This window comes from Suncus etruscus, chromosome 10 (assembly GCF_024139225.1).
Source record: "Suncus etruscus isolate mSunEtr1 chromosome 10, mSunEtr1.pri.cur, whole genome shotgun sequence".
In the NCBI taxonomy this organism is placed as follows: Eukaryota; Metazoa; Chordata; class Mammalia; order Eulipotyphla; family Soricidae; genus Suncus; species Suncus etruscus.
The window spans coordinates 3,765,037-3,771,254 of NC_064857.1; positions in this window are offsets into that span (position 1 = coordinate 3,765,037).

A 6,218-nucleotide genomic window follows, 5' to 3' on the forward strand; every position below is an offset into this window, starting at 1 on the left:
CATTTCCTGTTAATAAGAACTCTTACAGACACCACAAAGGTCACTTTATTAGTAGGGCAGAACTGTTTTGACACACAAATAAGATCATTGTTCCTGACTTGCCTCTTCACAGTCATGTGGTTAGCAAACTAGTACTTTTTATACTTTGCCTAAGCATTCCTTGATTCTCAATAGGAAGATGAAGAAAATGGGCAGATAGAATTTCATTTGAACTTTGACTAGAAGGAAAATATCAGGACAGAAAGAGCTAAGATATTATAGATTTCTCCAATGCATTTTGTTTTTTGTTTTTGTTTTTTATTTTGAGATCATCAATTGTATTTCTAAATGTAATATCCTGAGAATATCATAGGGACTTTTATTTCCTTATGAGTATGCACAGGTTTTTTTAAGTTTGCAATCAGGAAAGAGATAGAGTTATTTAAAAAAATTCATTTCTTCTCTGTTAGGTCACACCACACCCTGCCTTTACCCAAAACAAAAGCATTTCCCTCAATCTCCTCTTCTTTTTGACCAATACCTTTGATATGTAAATCAGTCTCAATAGATACTTTTAAAAATATATTTAAGCACCATGACTACAAACATGATAATAGTTGGATTTCAGTCATAAAAAGAAAACTGCCCTTCACCAATGCAAGATACTTTTGTCTCTCACTCAACCTTTCCTCTCCTTGTGAATTTGTATTGGTTTAAAGAAAAAGGTCAGTTTGGCTTGATGGGTGGGAGAGAGACCATAAGGCAAAAAGCCAACCAAACTCCAGGTTCTTTCCTGAGTGGCTTGGTTTATTAATTCTTCAAGGCTACCGTTTTTCAGACCCATTTACCTAGGGTTGGAAATACGGTGTGGGGAATTTATTTTACACTTCTCTAAGTTTAAGTAGTTTTTTTTTTTAACTCTAGCTCAACACTGGCAATATAAAGTTTATATATTAAATTTATTTATATATTAAAATAAAATCACATTTAAAAAATCTACTAGATACAAATGCAAGTGTGAGGGCAATAGTATTCAATTGGGGCCGGGAAGGTGGCTCTAGAGGTAAGGTGTCTGCCTTGCAAGTGCTAGCATAGGATGGACCACAGTTCGATCCCCCGGTGTCCCATATGGTCCCCCCAAGCCAGGGGCGATTTCTGAGCGCATAGCCAGGAGTAACCCCTGAGCGTCAAATAGGTGTGACCCAAAAACCAAAAAAAAAAAAAAAAAAAAAAAAGTATTCAATTGATTTGTCTAGAGGTCATATGCTTTTATGAGACAAACATAGGTTTGTGACTTTCCTCATTATTTCTTGTAAAAAAAGTTTACTCCAAAGCAAATGATTTGATTGCTCTTGAAAAATGCAAGTCAGCTTCTATAAAAATAACTAAATTTCAGCAACATATTGTTGCAGTTTTGGACCAGTCTGATAATAAGAGCTCTTATGTTTTCCTAATCATTCATTTAATTCTGATCAAATTAATACTCTCCAGCCCCTCAAAGTGTTCTATTTTGGAGTAGAGAAATTAGGTGCCAATAAATACCAGAAAGATCCTTTCCTGAGAAGTTCTGGGCAATCAGCAATGAAATAGGCAGAAGGAAAAGCATTGCATATCCTGATGACTAAACATTTATCAAGTACAAAAATCATACTATGTGTTTTTCTTTCCTTGGTTCATGCAATCTAGAAAGTAGTTCTGTAGAGTAAGGTTGAGACTGATGTAAGTACGTAACTTGCCAATTACACATGATTTGTAAGTAGGAAAAGAACTTGAAGTACATATATCTTTCCTAATTTGCTTTCTATAAACTTATAGAAATGTATAAACTTTGCTTTGCAAGGACCTTATTTCATTTTTTCAAGGACATGCTGTGCTCTTTAAGTCTGATCCCCTTTAAAGATCAGAAAGGATTCACTGTAAAATGGGTTATATGTCAAATTACCTGACTCAGGAAAGTTAAAAAATAACAAACATAGCAAAGCATTTTGTAAAATTCAAAATAGCATGCTATCAATGATAAATATTGATGTTTATCCTTTGCACAAGAAATTACTTGATGGGACTACTTGAGTATAATGAGCCCTTGTCTTGCATGAGGCTGACCCAGGTTCTATCCTCAACACCACCTATGAATTCATGGACCCTGTCAGGAGTGATCCTTGAATTCAGAGGCAGAGGTAAGTACTGAGCACTGTCAGATGAGGTGGGGGGGGGGGGAAGAGAGGGAGAGAGGGAGAGAAAGAAGGAAAGAGAGAGGGGGAGAGAGAGAAGATAAGCTACTTTATAATGACACTGAGTTTTGCTTTTAAATATATCTATTATCTATGTTCAGGAAGTGTTTCTTTACTTTTTAAGTCAACATCAGTTTTAGGATATTGCTCAGGTCTCTGGAGATCAATTTTCCAGAAGCCAGTCAAAACCAAAGTCCCTACCCTACCCCACTTTACATATTCATTAGTGCAAGATAAGAGACAACATGGAGACACAAGCACATCTTGACTTCCTTCTTTGTATTTTTGTTTTGGGGCTACACTTAACTTCCTTGTATTTTTATTACTTTGTTCCCTCTTCCTAACAAAAGTCAGCAATAGTGAGCAGAAACAAAAAAGGAGAATAAAGAGACATCACCAATACAATAATTAAGTTTTCATGACCCTATTTAAAATTTGCAAATTATGCTCAAAGCTCTGGATAGGTACCTACCTAATAGGTTTTCCCGTGTAGTCCAAGCACCCGAGTTTTACCTGTAGCACGATTGCACTCCTGCACTCCTTCAGGGACTGCAGTAAAATGACTCTTTGCCAGCAGCTAGGTGACTTGTAAATGATTTGATTTCATAAGCTCTCCCACACTTGCTCTCTCTGTCAAAACTCAATAAAGGAATGTTACTTGAGAGAATGAATTAACTTACCTTAATCAACTCAAGCAAAGTGTTTGTGTTGCTTACTACAATGTGTGACTTATTCCTGAACTCTCAGCTGCTGAAGAAATGGTGTTGTTTTTTTTTTAGATAACATTGTTGTCAATCTTCCCATAAGTATGCTGAAATCTTAAAAAATAAATAAATGAAAAGAAAGAAAAAAAGAAAGACTTTCTAATCTTAGGACTAAAGTGTCAAAGTCATAAACACCAAACCCAAAGCCAAGGACAACAGAATCAAGGTACTCAAGCTATACACAGAGGGGACAGTTACTCTAGCAGTCCAGGAGACAAATGGGAAAGATATGGCATGCATGCTGGGAACAGGGCGGAGGGAGGACAACACTGGTGTTGAGAATGCCGTTGATTCATTGTCACTATGTAACTTAAATATTACTTGAAAGATTCGTAATTCATTTTGTTCACAATAAAAGTAAAAAAAAAAGTCAAAGTCATAGATCTGAAAAAAAAAGTGGGTAAAGCCTTGCACATGCCTGACCCAGATTCAATCCAGGAATAATCCCTGATGTCAGTGCTAGGAGGAAGCCTTAAGTACTACAAAGTATAACCCTAATTCCCTACCCCAATAGTCAAACCCAATTCCTGTTTTATCTAAACACTTGAAAATCAAGACATATTCCACAATGTTTATAATGAAAAATTTCAACACAACCTTAAAAAACAATGATTAGAGTCTCCCTGAGCCCAGGGGACCTGTGGATGGGTTGATGATATGATGATATACATCGAAAACCCTAAAGAGTCCACAGTAAAACTCCTAAAAACAATTAACCAATACAGCAAAGTGGCTGGCTACAAAGTCAATACACAAAAGACAGTAGCATTTCTCTATACAAATTACAAAGTAGAGGAGAGAGAGATTAAGAATACAATTCCATTTAAAATAGTATCAAAAGGGCCCAGAGAGATAGCACAGCGGCGTTTGCCTTGCAAGCAGCCGATCCAGGAACTAAAGGTGGTTGGTTCGAATCCTGGTGTCCCATATGGTCCCCTGTGCCTGCCAGGAGCTATTTCTGAGCAGACAGCCAGGAGTAACCCCTGAGCACCACCGGGTGTGGCCCAAAAGCAAAAAAAATATAATTGTATCAAAAATATTAAGTACATAGGAATCAACCTTACAAGGGAAGTGAAGGACCTATACCAGGTCCTATACTTTAAAACACTGCAAAAAGAAATTGAAGGGGATCTAAGGAAATGGAAGAACATCCCATGCTCATGGGTAGGTAGAATCAACATAGTCAAAATGACTATCCTACCCAAACTACTATATAGATTTAATGCAATCCCCATCCAAATTCAGACATCACTCTTTAAAGACTTTGATCAATCAATCATAAAATTCACCTGGAACCACAAAAGACCCAGGATAGCCAAACACATACTGAAAAACAAGAAGCTGGGTGGCATCTCTTTACCTAAACTGAAGCTATACTATAATGCCATAGTGATCAAAACGGCATGGTACTGGAACAAAGACAGAGCCTCAGACCAATGGGTTAGAACAGAATTTCCAGACATAAATCCCTAGATATACAGTCAACTAATATTTGACAAAAGAGCCAAGAACTTGAAATGGAACAAAGAAAGTTTCTTCAACAAATGATGTTGGTACAACTGGAAAACCACCTGTAAGAAATTGAAAATTGACCCATGCCTCACTCCTTCTATGAAAGTCAACTCAAAATATATTAAAGAACTTGAAATCAGACCAGAATCTATAAAGTTTATTGAGGAAAAAATTGGCAAAACACTCGAAGACCTATCTATCAAAAAAGTCTTTGAGGATGGAACACCAATGGCAAGAACTTTACCATCAAACATAAACAAATGGGACTACATCAAACTAAAAAGCTTCTGCATGGCGAAAGAAACCCAACTTAAAACAAGAAGACAGTTAACTGAATGGGAAAAAATCTTTGCGCTCAACACGTCAGATAAAGGGCTGATATCCAGAATATACAAAGCTCTCAGAAAGCTGAGCCCCCCAAACCAAATAACGCCATAGAAAAATGGGGAGATAAAAGGACTAGACACTTCTCTGAGGAAGACCGAAAGGTGGCCAACAAACACAAGAAAATATGCTCATCTTCACTTATCATTAGGGAAATTCAAATCAAGACAACAATGATATACCACCTTACACCAGTGAGGATGGCTCACATCAAAAATAATGGGAACAATCTATGTTGGTGGGGATGCGGTATGAAAGGAACTCTCATCCACTGCTGGTGGGAATGCCCCCTAGTCCTACCCCTATGGAAAACAGTCTGGAGAGTGCTCAAGGAATGCAGATTGAGCTGCCATTTGACCCAGCAATTGCTCTCCTAGATATCTAGCTCCAAGTTGGAAGGACATTCATCCCAAAGTAAGTGTGCACCCCTCTATTTATCCAAGCACTCAGTATAATAGCCAAGTCTTGGAACCAACCTCGATGTCCAACAACAGATGAGTGGATCATTAAGATGTGGTATCTAAACACAATGGAATACTACATGGCAGTTAGAAATGATATAATCACAGACTTTGCAGCAACGTGGATGGATCTAGAACATATTACGTTAAACGAAGTAAGTCAGAAGACGAAAAATAAATACAGAATGATAGCACTATTCTGAAGCACCTAGAACATACACCTTATATACAACTAATACTCAACAATCAAATAACAGGGTTTAACAGGGTAGAAACTCCAAACACTGTAATAATCAACATATACTGGGAAGTAGTGCCCAAAACAAATGGAAGAGAAACAACACAAAACCCGACTACATATTATATCATATAGAAACCAGCAACAGCAGAAATAGCAGCTTAGAGAGAACAGGTATGTAATCAATCTTTTACTACAAAGGCCCATAATAATTTCTTAGGGATCTTATACAGGACTACAGGCAAAGATTATGATGGGAAATTACTGAATCTAACTGAAGCATTTCAAAACAATGTTTTAATGCCTTAACCTTACTATATCTAAAATAATCTCTCAGTTTTTCTGTCCATAGGTGTTCTTGGATACAAAGGGTACACAATCTCAGGTGGCTCCTTGGTGCTCAGTCACATGAGATACCATACTCAGCTTGCATTATGAAAATGTCTTGATAAGACTCTTTTACATACCCCCCTTTTTTTTTTTGACTTTTGGGTCACACCCGGCAGTGCTCAGGGCTTCCTCCTGGCTCCACCCTCAGAAATCACTCCTGGCAGGCTTGGGGAACCATTTGGGATGCCGGGATTCGAACCAATGACATTCTGCATAAAAGGCAAACACCCTACCTCTATGCTTTCTCTCCGCCCCACTT